Source organism: Poecilia formosa, unplaced genomic scaffold (genome assembly GCF_000485575.1).
Source record: "Poecilia formosa unplaced genomic scaffold, Poecilia_formosa-5.1.2 Scaffold497, whole genome shotgun sequence".
Lineage (NCBI taxonomy): Eukaryota > Metazoa > Chordata > Actinopteri > Cyprinodontiformes > Poeciliidae > Poecilia > Poecilia formosa.
Window position 1 is genome coordinate 76,105 of NW_006800436.1, and position 18,522 is coordinate 94,626.

The 18,522-nt window shown below is 40.7% G+C and overlaps 1 long non-coding RNA gene across 1 annotated transcript; it reads left to right on the forward strand.

Annotated features, from left to right (window-relative positions):
* Positions 1-11,715: 11,715 nt before the first annotated feature.
* On the forward strand, positions 11,716-18,487 carry LOC107833997 (uncharacterized). The gene is made up of 4 exons (XR_001659766.1): positions 11,716-12,045; positions 15,988-16,186; positions 17,447-17,566; positions 18,374-18,487. It is a non-coding gene; the product is annotated as an uncharacterized LOC107833997 (long non-coding RNA).
* Positions 18,488-18,522: the final 35 nt, after the last annotated feature.

Here is an 18,522-nt window from a genome sequence, read left to right on the forward strand (position 1 = left end):
ATTATATTGAAAATTTCTAAGATGTATTAATCAGTGACATAAGGACTCAATGAATGATCAGTGGGGATGATTGAGTTTGTTCTGGCAGAGCTTAAAGTTAAAGTCATGGATTAAGATTATGAAAGGAAAAACACAGCAAAGTTTGAATCGAGATAAAAGGCCCAGATTGAGGCCAAAGTTTCTGAATTTGGAAATCGTCCCAAAGCTGCTCTTCAGACTTTAAGAGGAATTTTAAAGTTTGTTATGTAAAAACTCTTCAGAATGAGATCAAACAGGAGAAAAGCATCATGTAAGTAACACAGAGGAAACATTTGTAGTTTCAGGTGTTTCAGCAACAGTTTAGAAAACACAGTCAGGTCATTTCTACACTCAGTGACTTATTATTATGTTACCAGGTGGTGGATGGGACATGACAGAGCAGTGAAGGGTTTTGGTTCTGCGGTTCTGAAGTTTTCCGTCTGCCAGATGAAACTTGGCCCAAATTGTAAGGAACGAGAAAACGGGGCAACGAAAAGTGTGTTAAAATTCTGGCACAACACTGAGAGACTGAAAAACATCCAGTAAAGGCCTGTAGCATCATGGCAGGAAATCTGTTGTTGGCAGCTGCTGTGGTCTTCTGCTGCTGTAGCCCAGCCACTTCAAGCTTCGACGTGTTCAGAGATGCCTCGGTTGTAACCAGTGGTTATTTGAGTTACTGTTGCCAACCAGTCGGGCCGTTCTCCTCTGACCTTTGACCTCTGGCATCAACAAGGCATTTCCACCAACAGAACTCCTGCTTGCTGGATATTTTCTCTTTTTCGGGCCGTTCTCTGTAAACCCTAAAGATGGCTGTGTGTGAAAATCCCTGTAGATCAGCAGCTTCTGAAATACTCAGACCAACAACCACATCACGTTCAAAGTCACTTAAATCACCTTCCTTCCTCGTTCTGATGCGAAATGCATTGAGTTGCTGCCATGTGATTGGCTGATTTGACATTTATGTTAATGAGCAGTGGGGCAGGACATGTACCACTGGTCTGGTTAAATTTAACCTCCAGGTCTATCAGTTAGAAAATGTAGCAAGGTTATTTCTGCACCTTTTTTAATGTATTGTCAATATTTGGTTGATAGGAGAGAAAGTGCATAATATACCGAGGCCTTAGTCCCCGACAGCTGCCACAGGTTCGACGGCCTTTTGACCTTCGCTGAATGTCGTCCATCTTCTCTCTCAACCCACTTTTCATTTTACTTCCAAATAAAGACAATTTTCAGGTCAGTTTCTTTGAAAGTTTATTTGTATAGCATATTTCAGCAACAAGGCAGTTCAAGGTGCTTTACATAATAAAAGCATTAAAAGCATTTTTAACTTGTGTCATCACAGACGTTCACCTCCAGGAGGCAGCAGAGCCTCAGGAAGCTCAGATCTGAGTTCAGGAGAATCATCTAGTTTCTCCCGAAACTAGATGATTCCAGTTTCAGTTTGCTCTCAGACTCTGAACAGAAGGAGAAGCTAAGATCAGGATCAGGTGAGTTTTAACTCCACATGCTCTGTGGGCTTCTTCAAACTGTCTGGACAGAACCAGAGCAGAACTCGGCCTGGTTCTGCTTCAGCTCCACCGTCTGATTTCAATCAGGAACCAGGCTGAACATGAAGTCCTGATTAGTGAACTGAGAGGAAACTTCACAGTTTCTTCACGTAATGAAGATTTTAAAACTCCAGTTTTATCGTATTACAGTCAGAGAGCAACAAGCAGGATATCGGATCAGTCTGCTCTGGTCCTCATTAAGAAAACTGTTATAAACCAGTGATCCTCCCACAGAATGGTTTTATGGATCAAGCTGGTTTTCATAGCAACAAGTTTTAGCTCTAATAATTACTGTAATATTCTAGAAATGCAGGGATATAAATTTGTGGTCATGTTTTATAGGCATCAGCAGTTTGCTTTTATTTTGGTCGTGTGTGTGTGTGTGTGTGTGTGTGTTACTCCACCTGCTTCATCCATCAGCTGCTTGTGATGTTGTGACTTTTCATATTTATAGGCTTTCACACATTCATTTATTCATTCATTCATTCATGCTACATTTGTCATTTCCAGAGTTTACACAGGTGAAAGTTAAAGCAAACAGAAGGATGAGGACCAACACACCTTTAACACCTTTAACACCTGTTAAAGGTGTTAAAGTTAAAGGTGTTAAAGTTAAAGGTGTGTTGTGTTAAAGTCCCTGAATCGTCTCGTCTTGCTGCTGTCGATCCCATTTCTGTCTGAAACTCAGGCTTGAATAAATCGTGTTTCTGTTTCTGCCTGCAGAGAAAAAGCTTTCAAAGGTCTGCAGTGAGTTTGTGAAGAGGATTTCATTGTCAGTCCTGAAGGAGCTCCTGGATGACCTTGAACCAGGTGATGCGTTCAATTGTTTGCAGGTAGAGTCAGTTGTTGATATGAACCAACCCAGAGCAGATGAGGCACAGCAAAATATTCCTCCTTTATCTTCACCAGAGAGATCTGTCAGTTCCCTCTGCTGACCGAGGTGAGGCCACACACTTCTGATGACATGGTGAATTATTGGTACCTATTATATATTTATTTGACCTTTATTGATGCACATTTTCACACTGTGATCCAGGATCAATTATATAAGAAACACCAGTTTTTACAAAATAACAAAGAAATAGAATCACAGTAACAATAAAACATTTCTGCTTCTTTCTAAGTTTGTTTTAAATCTTTTTCATTGGAATGAAAAAAAAGTAGCTTACAGAAAGAAATGAAGGAAACTTTTTATATGAATGAGCTTAAAGCTCAGAAAACATCAGTTACCGTGGCGATAGGTCCTGCCTCCTCCAGATCAGGATAACAGCCAGCTTAGTTAATCCTGGTGCTTCATCTGTTCAGTCAGCTCTCAGTAACCAATACGTTGTGTCTGTTTTGGTCTTTCTCATCAACTTAGTGATAAATATTTCTGAATCATTTTGGTATTCAGTCAAGTTATTTTTTTAACATTATGATGGTAGAAACATACCCAGCCTGCCATTGCCTGCGATGAAGCTGCTCTGAAGGCCCTGCTGCTCTTCCTGCTGGATGTGCTGCGTCACTGACTGCTGCTGCTGGAGAGAAGCTGGAAACTCACTGATCTGATCTCTTCACTCTTTATCTCTCTGCAGTTGGCAGCCATCTTTGTTCATGGAGGAGGTCCGAGCTGCTTTCTGATGATCTTCAGAGGCTGAAACTGCAGCAGTTTTTCTGTCTAAGGAGATTCTGGATCATAATGATGACCTTTGACCTGAAAGATTTTCATCTTGTGTATTTGTTGTCTGATATTTTTGTCTCTTTGGATCGATGAAGATGAAATTCTAACTGCTCCATTTAGTGACTTCATGGAGTTTTGATCTGAACTTGATTAATGTGGAAAGTTGATCTTTTTTTTGTCTTTCCTTCATTTTAATTCTGCAACCAAAACATATCAGATAAATTTCAGTTTTCAGGCTCCATGTTTGCTTCATTCTTATGCAACGTTTGGATGTTTTATGATATTTTGGATGCAGGTGTTTGAACAGCTCAGTGAATAAATAATGGTTTCTTCCTTAGGAGGATTAATTTTTTCGTGATTTTTAAATAGAATATTTTTGATTTTCTTTTTTGGTGCTTAAATCAAAAGCGTAGAAAATATGAAGTTTCACCTAGAATCTCCTTTGCTGAGCACTTTCTGGAGACACTTCCTGGAGACACTTTCTGGAGACACTTCCTGGAGACACTTCCTGGAGACACTTTCTGGAGACACTTTCTGGAGACACTTTCTGGAGACTTTCAAATCTGCTTTGGAGGATTTTTTTGTGCTTCCTCTGGAGCAGTTCTGGTTCTTTAGGATCTGTGGCTTCATGTGAAAAAATTCCTGCTTTTTTAGGTGTGTCTAATAAAACTCCAAATAAATTTGGACACTTCTTTGAAATGTTTTCCACATATGAATCATGTGTCTCTCTGCAGCAGAACTGTCTTTAACATGTCCTTCTCACCCAAAGGTGCCAAACTCCAGTCCTGGAGGCCCGGCATCCTGCATGTTTTAGTTCTCTCCCTACTAGCAGTACCAACCCGTTCAGCATGTCAGTGTTCCTCTGAGGCCTCTAATGAGCCATCATCAGATCCAGGTGAGCTAAACCAGGGAGAGACTGAAACATGCGGGATGCCGGGCCTCCAGGACCCCCTTTGGGGGCCCCTGGTCTACAGGGTGACCTCCGTGTTTAGGTGAATAGGTGGAATATACCGCCACCTGGTGGCGCAGCTTCCTAACTGCCACTATGGAGCAAGTCTGATTTTCAGAGTATTTCTGGGCTTTTACAATGAAAGAGGCCAACCTGAAAAAACATGAAGCTGAAGATTGACTCAGATCTGTTTTCTTTCTCCACTCGCATCGAAAACCTGGGAAACTCTCTGTGGGGTAAAAACAGCTGCATGTCTGTCGTTCATCCAGCAGTTCAGCTCAGATCTCCAGGAGAAGTCTGTGATCTCCTCCAGATGAAAGCAGAGTCCTTGGATGGTTCTAAAGGGAAACATTTGGATCTGAACTTCTGTCTGGTTTCTTCTTAAAGTCATGATATTTCTGTCATACATCAACATGACAGATGATCAACAATCCTGGTTGGATTCTTTGTGTCTAACTGATTCTCTCCAGGTGAAGGTGGTTCTCCAGCTGCATCTGGGCTTCATTCAGAACCAGAGATGCTTCAGTTCAGAAGTTGGATCAGGTCTGCTCTTGACGTCTTCACCAGTCGGTTTTAATGTGATGGAAACAGATTCTTCTGTCCATCTGCTGATCCAGTCGGATCTTAGAGGTTCCACATCCAGGAAGGACACTCACTTTAATAACCCGACTTTAAAATGTTATCAATATTTAACCTTTTATTAAATCAAATACTTCTTTTAATAATTTCATGATTTTATTACTTATTTGATCAACAGTTTTTATGTTTATTGTAACTTTAATATGTTTATTTTATAAACATCGGGTAAAACTCTTTTTGAAGAGATGCTGCATAAATATATTAAATCTTTTTACCTCTATACACTTCAAACACACTAAAACAGACATTCATTTACCTGAGACAAATAGATGCTCTGATTGGAGTTCAACCTTGTGGTATTTAAGCCTCTCTGTTTGCTCTATGGATCACTTTTTTAACAAAACATAAAACACTGCCATAAAATCACTGCAGCTGCCATGAGAGAGACCTTTTGCGTGGAAAGCAAACATGATAACCACTACACTACAGGAACTCAGGCTGTTTGCAGTGTTCCTGGTAGATGATCCACATTTTGTTAGAGACTAATGTCAACGATGGGCATGGAACAATGTCAAATACTTACAGATCCTCTCAGAGAGCACAGTAACTTGGTGAACAAACTGTCAGACTTATACTTGTGTCTAATTTCACATTACAGTCCATAAACTAAGCCTGGGATTAAAAAATTGTATTGAAGATGTCATTAGCAGAGACAAATGGTTCTACAGAGACTTGGCTAAATGGCTATAAAATAAAATCAATACTTACCAATAAAAAATGGTTCAAAAACAAAATTAACACTTTAAAATAAAAATATATCTAAAATACAATCAACACTTGAAAATTAAAAATGGTTCAAAAATAGAATCAACCCTCTAAAATACAAAATCTCTGGAAAATAAAATATGTATGTTGTTTTGAAAAACATTAGAATATAAGCACTTTTATCAAATCTTCACTGTGGTAAGATCATGTAAGTTCTTCTTAAATCCATGGAAACTCAACAGTTTGTAAGGTAGGTGAGTTAGCTCAGCAGGTTAGAGCACCGTGCTGGTAATGCTGAGGTCATCGGTTCAAACCCCGCAATTCATGTGTAAGGTCTTTCAGACAATCAACACTTCAAAATAAAAAATGGTTCAAAAACAAAATCAACAGTTCAAACTGTATAATGGTAGCTGTTTCTGTCTGTTCAGTCCATAAAAAAAGGCTGCGACAGAAGGTTCTACAGAGACTTGGCTAAATGGTTAACAAATAAAATCAATACTTACAAATAAAAAATGGTTAGGAAGCGCATTACAAACCTTTGGTTGAAATGGTGCGTTAAATTCGTGTTTCCATTCCAGACCAGAGAAAACTAAAGAGAATGCAACGTTGTGTTAATCCATTTGAGGAGCCGGTAGTTTATCTTGAGGAAATAAATGACGATGCAGAAGTTAATTAGACTGTAACATGCGCAGTCCGCTGCTCAACCACTGCGGACTGCGAAGAATTAGAAACCGCTGGAAGTAACTCATCCAACGGATTTAACAAATGGAGCCTCCTGGGTTCACGTTACCCAGGAGAGCGGCGCTCTGGAGGAGCTGCAGACGGAACATCTGTCCGTTTCGGAGAAGGGAAACCACGCAAAAAAAAAAAAAATCCTGGTAGAAGCGCACACCGGACCACACAGGGTACTCAGAGTTCAGTTGATCTGTTTGGATCAGACAAATTCAACTGACTGATGAATTAGCGCAGATTTTTCTGCAGAACCAGGAGGAAGTGCGTTCAGACCCCAGCGGGTGAAGTGATGCTAATTTAATTTAATTTATTAAAAGTTATTGGGGCCTCAGTCAGTGGTTTTTGTCACTACGGAGAAAAATGTAGATACATTTATCTGCTTAATTTGTGATGGGATCTGGATTCATGGTGAATATTAACTAAACCGCATAAAATGCGACTAAATAGCCGATGTTAATATGATTGTAATTTCAGGATAAAAATAGTACATGACCGATTTTTTTTATGTTGTCGGTCAAGATAACGGATAACAAAAAAAGTCTAGCGCCACCTGCCGCCCTGACACCAACTCACACATCTTCATTCACAGTCTTACTTGTAAATCGATTTTTTTTTTCTTGGACGTTTTTGATGTTAGCTTGTCGATGTTTTATTCGCTGGGAAAACCAATAAGCAGCTTGAGGTGACTCTGCTGCTCTCTAGTGGCGAGAAGCTGTAATGTTGGCTGGTAACAATCGGAATGCATTGTGGGAGATGTAGTTTGTAGTCAATTCGTGCTCAAAACCTACTTTAAGTCAATCGTCGGCCACATAAAATGACATGGCGGGCCGCATGTGGCCCAGGGGCCTTGAGTTTGACACGTGCATTATGGAGATGATCGGTTTAGGACGGGTGATGTTCCCCTATTGCATAAACAATACTGAAGAATGACTGATGTCATTAAAGATACAGGGAAGAAGCTTTTTAGTTATCTAGCTTTGCTAGCAAAGTCGTAGCTAGCAGCTAGCTAATAGCACAACAACAACAACAGCATAATGTCTACATGATAAAAATACTGAATCGATAGATAAGAACAGTTTTTCCTCACCTGTCTCCTCCACTCAGTAGTTCTTCAGAGAAAGGCAGACAGAGGCCTGTCAGTGTCTGTTGTGTTTCATTACTTCTCTGCTTAAACCACTGAAGCAGAAACGAGACTTCAACGTTTTCCGTCATCTGACAAGCAGCAGGTCTGCTCCACTTTATTCACCAAAAACGTTTTTTCTTTTAAATTCTAATCTGGAACGTTCGCTACATTGAGCTCCAGTTAGCCGCCTTATCTCAATGCGCGAGAGGAAACTGCATCATGCGTCACAGGTAAAAGGTCAAAGGTAACAAGGTGACCGGAGGGCTTATTATGTTGTACAAAAAACCCCAACAAAAAAACCAAATGATTTTAGTACATGTTATTATGTGTCGGAAGAGGGCTTAGGAAATAATAATACAAAAAAAATAAAAAATAAAAAAATTTGACCAAAAGGGGGCAAGGAGCAAAAGGGGCAGGTGCTCAAGCCCCCCCAGGCCCCCCCTCTGCACGTGCCTGGTGATTACTGTAGATCTGATGAGAAGAAAGTTGGCCAGTTTGCCTGTTGGATGTGGGATTCTGGACTTAAATGAGGGCATTGATGTAAATATATTTTTTTAAATTGATTTTATTGAAGTTTGTGTGTTCTGAAATGTGGTTCAAATGTTTCTTTTCTTTTTTGTAGTATTTCATCATAACAATGAGCAGCTGGTTTTACCTGTCTCTTTTGAGTTAATTGGTGAGTACTATCCAACCTATTAAAATAAAATAATTTTATCTCAGGAACTGAAGGTCTGCAGGTTAATAGTCTCTGCACGGCCCTAGTATTCAAACATTTCATACTCTGCAAATAGTCGGTTTCCTGTCTTCTTATGATTAAGGTTCAAGTTTCAGTTGCCTATTTTTGAATAAAAATGATCCTAGTCAGATATTTACCATCTATCAGCTCCTTCCAACTGAGCTGTGATGTGTTCAAAATTGCGTTGTTCTGGCTTCCTTTAAATTCCTAAAGCCTTCCGTGATCACTAGAGCAGTGGTCCCCAACCCCCGGTCCGTGGACCGGTACCGGTCCGTGGACCAATTGGTACCGGGCCGCGCAAGAAATAATTAAATATTTCCGTTTTATGTATTATTTGAGTCTGGAGGATCTTTTATTTTGAAAATCCTTTAACCGGATTCTCTCAGTTACTTGCGCGCCAACACTGAGCCCACAAGCAGCAAAATGAGTAAGAAACGGATCAGATGTCTTTGGAAAGTTTCTTGGCAAAGGGGAAAAGAGAAGAGACAGGAGGATGGATTTATCCCGGACCGGTAGGTGAGTCAAACATTACAAGCCGCTCTGTGCAACATGCCTGGGCATAACACCGGTGGAAACGCGGTCACCCCGAAATAGAGCCGAGCCGAGCCGAACCGGGTTGTTTCTATTGCCGGTGGAAAAGGGGCAATTGAAAGTCATCAAGCAAATCAGAACAGCGGAGAGGACTTAACAGAATGTCGCCAGTGAAAGTCCATGAGTAGGAGGAACAAAACAAGACCACCAGAGGGCGGTGTTGTCACATAGAACAGAATGGAATGGATCAAACACGTCACAGGGTCCGAGCTGCGTCACGTGTTCCCTCATGACGTAATTATTATAAGACTTAAAAGTATTTTTAGGCATTTATAACGTGCTGCACAGTTGGCTCAGTTGGTAGAGCTGTTGCCTTGCAGCAAGAAGGTTGTGGGTTCGATTCCCGGCCCGGACGCTTCTGCATGGAGTTTGCATGTTCTCCCTGTGCATGCGTGGGTTTCCACCCACAGTCCAAAAACATGACTGTCAGGTTAATTGGGGTCCCTCCAAATTCTCCTTAGGTCTGAATGTGTGTGCATGGTTGTCTGTCTCTATGTTCCCCCTGGGATGTGCTGGCGATCTGCCCAGGGGCGTTAACCCGCTCGCCCCCGATGTTCAACTGGCGAACGATTCGGAGTAATGTTTCGTCCGAAACGTTACCCTCTGTGAGGGCACCTGTTCGGGGGGATACTCACAGGGGGCTGAGGGTTAAAGTGAATGATGAATGAATGTTTTACCTCACATTCAAAAAATAACATTTTTCAAATAAAAATATTTGTTTACACGATCGTTCCATCAGAAATGGACGTGTTTGACCCATTCCGTTCTGTTCTATGTGACAACACCGCCCTCTGGTGGTCTTGTTTTGTTCCTCCTACTCATGGACTTTCACTGGCGACATTCTGTTAAGTTCTGTCCGCTGTTGTGATTTGCTTGATGACTTTAAATTGCCCCTTTTCCACCGGCAATAGAAACAACCCGGTTCGGCTCGGCTCTATTTCGGAGTGACCGCGTTTCCACCGGTGTTATGCCCAGAAACTCATGCCTGCCCAGCAATGAAGCTTCAAACTGCTTCGCCACGTAGAGACCAAGCAGGCTGTGGATGTAAGCAACACTTCGGGTGTCGTTGTCTCCATCACTCCCTGATGGGACCGTCTCTTTGCAGAGAAACAAGCTCAGGGCTCCGTTAGTCATTATCGTGAGTTAAAATTTTCAGAAAGTAAAATGCTCGTTTTTGTGGCGCATCTGTATCTTATTTTGAAGGGATATGTAAAAGTTACCATAGCGACCAGAGTCTGAGCGTTTGGGCAGTGGTCGAGAGGAGATGACTAGAGCTTGTGAGTCTTAAGTCTGGTTTAGACGGCAAGACTTAAGATTGTCGGCCGATTCTCCAAACCTCTGTGACCACAGAGCTGATAAAAGTCCAACAGGTTCGATCGGTTCGTGTGTCCAAGGCAGGAGGAACACACCACACGAAGATCCCGATTCCAGAGGATAATCCAGTAAAACCCCCAACATAGCATACGGGAATTTAGAATAACCAAACACGGATGACGATGTAGTTCAATAGTGACTGTTTGTGGAGTCATTTTAAGAGATAAAAGACGTAACAAAAAGAAAAGGCGGTGGATAAAAGACGACGGGAGCAGCTGCTCTATTTGCTGCACTTTGATTTGGAGGTGAATATGTTTTTTCATAGTTAACATTTTTAACTGAATAAACATAAACATATAATAACGACCTTTACATAAAATAATAAACATTTCCACATATCATCTCCGATATCCACTGGACTCTCAGTTGCGCGTCAACTGTTTGGGATTCCTCTCTGTTCTGACGTCACCGCGCTTTCTGATTGGCTACCTGTCACATTCAGCAGGTTGTATTCTCGTTCCCAGTCAGGGTAAACCCTACAGGCTGCGATAAAAAGCCCAAGACAACCCAAATTAGGTATATTCAGGATTTAGCGGGAACACCAACATGCAGAAGCCTTATCTGACGGTTCACCCCTCCCCCCCTCCACCCGGGCCGCAGTAAACTTTTCCAAGTCTTCACCGGTCCGTGGTAATAAAAAGGTTGGGGACCACTGCTCTAGAGTGAGGAACAGCGCACTCTAGTGGTGGTAAATTGTAAAACCTTAATTTCCACTTGGCTACACAAATAAACTTGAGAGACTGATTGAAGAGGAGGAGCTGCCATTAATGGCTGGCTGGTCTACTCTGTCAGATGAAGCAGTTTGAGACATTCTGATGGACCAGTTCCATTCTGGCTTGGTTCTGAAACTATTCAGAGTGAAACAGCACTGCTCTCCAAAGAGGGCCCTGTTTGCAAACAGGCCAAGTTTCAGAACCAAGCCAGGATGGAGTAGGTCCTGACATGGACATCTACAGGTTGCTACAGCAAGACCTGCAGAATCACAAGAAACAATACTCACCTTCTACTACATCATGTGTTTCCGTGTTTTAAGATATTTTTAAAATTTAAAGGTTTGTGTCATTTTATTTAAGGCACTTTCAATCTGCATGTCAGCAATCAGCTCCTAAGTGTTTCCTGGGGCCAGTTGGAACTGGTGCCATCCTCCACTAGGGGGCGTTAGCACTCTGTCTTTATTGTAATAAACTGCTACAGGAGAGAAGAGAAGAACAGAAAATCTCTGTCATTATTCTGTCTTCCCTATTTTCAAGGATGCAACAGTAATACCGACATTGTCATCTTTGGCTTGTGTTGTTACATGAAACATCACTGCCCAAGACACAAGGGAAAAGTAGTATCTGTCAGAACCCTGTTTTGGGAGGGGGTTATAATTGTGATTATGTGTTTCCCTGTTTTTCTTTATTCTTGGTTGGTTTATGTTTGTTCCTTGTTCCCCTCTTGTTTACTCTCGGCTCCTGTGACGTGTCTCTCTCTCTCTATCAAGAGAAAAACTGTAAACAGATGGGAGGGTTGTGATGTGAATGTGTCTGTTACACCAGCCAAACTTATGTCACCAGGGGCAAAATTACATTATTACTTAAATAACTTTTAATTTGCTTATGCAGTTTCTGTTCTGAGATGATTCCACCTGCTATAGAAAATAAAGTTTAATGGAGATCAGATGTGTGGTCAGAAACCCATCGGGGGAGATGGTAATGTTAGACTGATTGTTTCTGACAAACTGGTGAACATTTTACGGGTTTCACTGATGTTGATTGGAAATGACCTAATAACTGAGAAAACTGAAAAGTTTAAATATGAAACATTTTTCATTTTTGAAACAAAGAGAAGACATGAAAGTACAGGTGTTTAAATCACCTTGGCAGGGGGCGGAGCCTAAGGTGTGTCAGTTCTAGTCAGGCATTAGTTCAGGAGAAACGGGTTCAGAATCCATCCAACAAAAACAGAACAAAGACCATAATCTGGATCCTGGTGAGTGTTAACCTCTTGTTTTGCTCTCACTGGGATTTCTCTCTGGTCTGTGGAGGGACCAGAACCAAAGTCATCAGTCTGGTTCTGCTTCAGAACCAGACTGATGACTGGGTTTATGGATCTATGGTTACTCTCAGGCAGCCAGTTGTTATACTGGTTCTGTTGCTCTTCTTCATGATGTTAGATAAACCTGATGTCAGAGATTCACATCCTGGTTTTAAATTAATTATTGAGTTAATTCAGGAAAAGTGATTTCCAGGATGAAAAACTGCAGATTCTGATTAGACTGCTGAGTCCAAAAATAAAACATTGCTCTACGTCATGCTGCATGTCCAGGTTGGTTTTTCTGCTTAGCTGGTTTACAACAAGCCTCTGACATCACAAATCTAACCAGTAGATTTCATCATCAAAGATGTTCAACAATCACCTCAAACCAAGTGAATATAAAACCAGATGTTCTGATCCACTGGAACAAAGTTTTCTGCAGAAATGCCTCCTCACCTTCTGCTCTGGTTGAACATGTTAACGTTAGATTAGTCCCACCAGCCAGGCTGCATGCAGCCACGGTTCAGTTTGGGCTGGCGCCAGATGGGAGGAGAAGGAAATAGATCCAGTGGTTCTGCTGTCAGAGAAAAGTTTCTTAGTGAAGATAAAGTAGTCTGACTGCATGCCGTACAGGTGATTCAGGTTCATTATTAACTGGACCAGCTTTACTCAGTCTGGGAGGAAAATCATATTATGAAAACATCAGAAGGAAATTTCAGACAGAAATAAGAAGAGACCACTTATATTCACTCCTGCAATAATTTAGGATGTTTTCATGCAGTGGTGGGGCCAAAGCCCAGTCAATCTCTTAGCCATACCCGCCACAGCTGTAGTATTTACATTTCTGACATTTTTTCTATTTGTATTTTTTTTCTCTCAAGTTTTTATTATGTTGTTTTGTAGCACTTTGACGCAATGTTGGTTATTTTTATAAAAAGAGCTTCATCTGATAAATTTGAAAATATCCACTAATTAAAAAAATATTGATGGGGAAAATTCCTAAAATATGTTTCAAAACAGAATAAACCGGCTCAGATATGAACTTTGGCAATTTTGAGCTTAGTTTAATTTAAGAGCAAAGACGAACAGAAATAATGAACATTTTTCATCACCAGTAAGGTCACCTGTGAGAAGGGGCGGGGCCTCAGGGTCTAAACCATTAATTCTGTAACTCTTCATCAGAAACGATGTGTTTATTTTTTTACAGAAACTGACAGACAGAAAATGAGGAAGTTAAAACATATTCTGTCAGGGGGAATCTTGGACCGACCCGTTTGTCCTGATTCTTTAGCTGTGAGCTCAGAGTCGGTGTTCATGATTCCTCTTAGATTGACTCAAGTCATATTATGGAAACTTGTGGGGAGGAAACAAAGGTCTTACCAAAGCAGTTATAATAACATCAATAATAATCTAATAATTATGAAGTCAGTGTTCTGATCCAAAGCTCCAAATATGAGGATTAAATATGGATTTAAAGACAGATTTCAATGACCTGCAGAACATTTTTTTCTGCTGCTTTTAGTTCTTTAGTCACATGATTCCAGTTTAAGTCAAATTTCAGTTGCATAGTGAATTTCAGCAGAAAGGCAGTTCAAAGTGCTTCACCTGATTTACATAACACAATAAACAAAACAAAAACGAAACTGTTATGCAGTGGCAGAATAAAAATAAGTAATGAACAATTACAACAGATCAGAGTTAATCAATGTTCTGGTTATTATTAATCAAGAATAGCATAGAAACGATTTTATTGTCCCACAAAGGGGGGATTCAACTAAGGCAGCTCTAAACAGATCAGCTTTTAGTCTTTTCTTAAAGGCTCTCAGTGTTTCAACTGTTTTGCTGTTTTCTGGAAGTTTGTTCCAGATTTGTGGTGCATAGAAGCTGAATGCTGCCTCACCATGTTTGATTCTGGTTCTGGGGATGCAGAGCAGAACCAGAACCAGAACCTGAGGGGTCTGGAAGGTTGCTATGACAACAGCAGATCTTTAATGTATTGTGGTGCTAAACCGTTCAGTGATTTACACACAGAGACAGACAGGAAAAACAACCACACTCACACACAGTCATGTTTTTGGACTGGGAGGGGGAAGCCAGAGAACCCAGAGAGAACAGGGAGAACATGCAGACTCCTGTCTTCCTGGTTTTAGTGAATCTTCCAGGCACTGTCCTGTTGGGCTCCTCAGAGGTTGCTGGTTATCAGACTGATGTCCAGTGGACGTCTGCTTGGGGAACTGCTGGTTATCCGTTTGTTGTGATGCAGTTTCTATTTGTTGTTGTACAGTTAGCAGCTGGTTCTGTCCTTATCTGTGATGATGTAGAACCCTGTCCTTGAAATTCTCATGTTATCTCCACCAAGACAAGCTGAGATTCAATGGATTCTGTTAGATCTGTGGCCTTCTTTCTGCAGCTAAAAGCAAACACCTGGTGGAAATGATTATCTGCTGAGCTTATCATACAAACTATTTCTCAGTCCAGCATTCCTAATGGAAACCTCATGCTGAAGTTTCCCTGCTGAAGGGAAACTGTCTGAAAGTGCAAAGGCTTCTGAAAGAGACTGAAGCCAATTTCAGAGTGTCGGTTATGGCTGTGAAACAAAGTCAAATTGCTTTTGTTATTTTTATTAAAGTAGGCATTTTTATAACAACTGAAGGCAACATGGTTACTTGATTGTGGCATAAAATGGCACCATGTGCTTGGAAAAAAAAACATAAGATGCATTTAACTGAACAACCCCTCCCAACCCCAACCACTTAGATAAAACAGCCTGGCCAGTGCTGCAGGAAATGCCTCTTCAGCCGCAGCACCAACCAGGAACCAACAGCTGGCTGCAGCCACAACAAGCAACATCAGCAGTCAAACCGGAATCACAGGAATTCCCCTGAAACACAGGTATGCTGCACTTCAATGGGAATCTAGGAAGAATTCAACTTCAAAGGTGTGAGGCAAGTTCTGAATGGTTCCCCTGTAAAGTGGAAACCAGAAAATATGTCAAAAGTTCTGTTCTGAACCTGTTTTTGCAGTAATATAACTACCAGAGTAATCTGCCTGCCACATGACAGGATTTGATCTAACAGAAAAAATACTGACATATAGACATACATGAGCATCTGACAGTTTAAATTTTTATTATTCACACTGGAGGTAATGATGTTGCCAAACAACAGTCATAAATGCTGAGTCGTGACTTCAGTCACCCGTTATTCAAAGCTTTGGGTAATGGATCATTTGATGAGTCAGCACTAAGATCCACACTGGCACAGGAGATTCAAGGATTTCTCAAACATGCACAAACAAATTAAAACAACACTTCTACAATATGTTTGAGCGCATGATAATTTAACATGATATAAAGCTTAAAGTTAATTTGACATAACAGCGCCTCTTTAAACACATTCTCAGATCTAAAGGATGGGATTTATTTTTGGGCAATGTCCCAAGAGAGTTCTGATGGAGACAGTTTGTCACAGAGCCGTTAGTTTTCTGTCAGTCTCTTGATTTTGAATTGTCAGTGGGTTTGTCTCATTTACAGATCCAGCGGTAAACTCCACATTCACTTCAAGTTGGTGTATCTTCATTTTTATCACATCAATTCTCTGGAGAAGTTTGCTAAAGTCCTTGGTGGAAAACAAAGGGATTTTTTTTCTGGTTTAATTTATAGGTCAGAAAATAAAGTAAAAAAGTCTCAGTCTCTGAATTTGAAGTATTCTAGTTATTATGGTAGAATGTATAAAAGTAACTATAATATTTATGAGGAGATCAGCCAGCTGACATCAGAAACATCATGAAGTAGTGAAGGAGACGACAGCTCAGACCCTGATGTTACCTTGTGGAATCAGGTTCCTCTGATCCAATAAACATGATGATGATGGGAATCATCATTTTTCTGCTTTACAGGACAGTTACTGGAACTGGATCACTGGGAACGGACTGGTTCTGGTTTCTCTCTGACTGACTGAAGTCCAGAAGATGGAAAATTGTGACCAAAGGAAGACAGAACAGAACCATCCAGATCCAGTTTTCTGTCCATGAGAAATAATTACTAAGAAGAAAATCCTCCTTACTTCAGTGGCGAACCTGAAACCTCAGACATGAAGTAAGAAACCAGTTTCTGATTCATGTCACTCCATAAAGACACGATATAGCTAATATTAAATGGTTGATCTGCAGTGCATGAATAAAATGTAACTTAATTTTTAACTGAAGTTAAAGCTTAATAAACCAGAGTATGTTAGTAAATGAGTAGCGTTTGAATGAAGGCTTCAGTGAATTGATGGATGAAAACAAAAACAACCAAAGCTTTGAGGAACAACGCCTCCAAATTGTAGTTTTGATGGACCCAAATGAACCTAGAAATTAAATTTTGTCTCATAGAAATTATTTGCTAACTCAAACATAATTAAAATAATTCAGACTAGCCGATTTGGATTTAGGTAATGTAGTCAAAAGTTGCATGCCAATATTCATGAACTTTATTGAAAAGTAAAACCCAAACAGAAAATAAAATGCAAGACACAAGTTAAAGCTTTGTAGTTCCACAGTCTCACACAGGCCGACACAAAACTGTGACTTCGACAGAAAGCTGATCACTACTGATCTGTTTCTCTCTTCATTGGAAGAAGAGAGAACATTCTTCAGAGACGTGAAGCTCTCAGAGCTGCAAGATCGCCGACATTCTGCTCCAGAAGTTGACGCATGTGTTCCTGGTGCTGCTCATGATAGAACATGTGATTTTGCTTCTCCACACTGATCAGCTCTCATAGCAAATGGCCTCCACTAGGAAGATCAGAAGATCTGCTAATGGAAGATCAGCCAGCAGACATCAGAAACCAGGGCGGATTGAGGCAGAACACCTTAAAGCCACAACTGGGGAGTCAGACCCAGTTGGACGTCTCACTGTTCACCTGTAGCTGTATAATGGCAGCACTGCTGTGTTTTTAAGAGTTAAATAAACAATGCTAAACAAACAAAAAACATTTTCCATGCATGTGATCCAGACCAGTAGAACCTATGAAGGTAATGTTCGGATTGATCCAGCAGAACTTTACATTTTCTGCTTCTTTGCAGCAGTTTGTGTCCAGACATTCTTAATAATAAACAATTTTATTCAAAATGCACTTTTAATATCAAATCCACACCCTGATGATTACATCAATCCAGTACAAATCTAACTGTACTGGATTGTAGATTGTAGTCTGATAGAAGCGAGGCAGCCCTTTAGACCAGCAGGTGAAGTATCCATAGGACCCAAGCAACAGAGGCGGGCAGACCGGGAATCAAACCAGAAATCCACTGATTGCAGGGCTGACTCCTACTTCTTGATTGATGTGATGTGAATGGTATATTTGTGTTTCAGAGGTCAAAACCACAGACGGAGAACAGAACCTTCAGCATCCGACTGTCCATCTATGAGGAGTGACTGGTCCATTGAAAAACCTCCAGACTTCAGCAATGAACCTGGACCCTCAGACACAGAGTAAGAAACCAGATTCAGAGTACATATTGCTGGATGTGACTCTGCAGAGACCAGTCAGGGTTTAAACTTTGATTTCTGGTTATGAGGTGCTGCAGGGAGACAAAAACATACTTTTGGTGCTCTGGGCAACGTGATTTGGCTTGTACTTCTAAGCTTTAAGTCCAACAGTGAATCTCCATTAGAGCCATGCCACCTCTGCCTGGAGGTTTTGGTGTCACACATGTGATCCCGACCAGTAGAACCCAGTTATAAAGATAATGTTCAGGTTGATCCAACAGATCAATTTGAATGTTTCACTCTAAAGCGTTAAATCTTCAGCTTCTCTGCAGCAGTTTGTGTCCAGACATTCTTATTGATTGATGTGATCTGAATTACAACCTGTTTGTGTTCCAGAGGTCTGAACCACAGACTGACAGCAGAACCTTCAGCAATATTTCTTACTTATGCTACAAAATAAAATTAGAATGATAATTCAGAAAATTCAACAGGAAATAACACATTTGGAGAGTGTTTCCATCTTTCAGAAGAGTCAGCAGAATTTATTGGATATTAAAAAAATGGAAATAAGTTATTTTCTTCAGGAGCAACCTAAAGGGGTCTAGTTCAAGCTCAGTTCACTAAGTTCAAGGACATGGATGCACCAACAACATTCTATTTTAACTTGGAGAAGTCAATTGTATGGACAAAACAAATGGTCTGCTATCACTTGTCTAAGAGTGAAGTTACAACAAAGTTATGAAGAGAACATTTAGGTTGATCCAACAAATCAGTTTGAATATTTCACTCTGGAACATGTTTGTATTTCAGAGGTCAGAACCTCAGATGGAGAGCAGAACCTCCAGGATCCATCTGTCCATCTATGACGAGTGACTGGTCCATTGAAAAACCTCCATCCTTCAGCAATGAACCTGGATCCTCAGACACGGAGTAAGAAACCAGATTCTAACGCACATGTG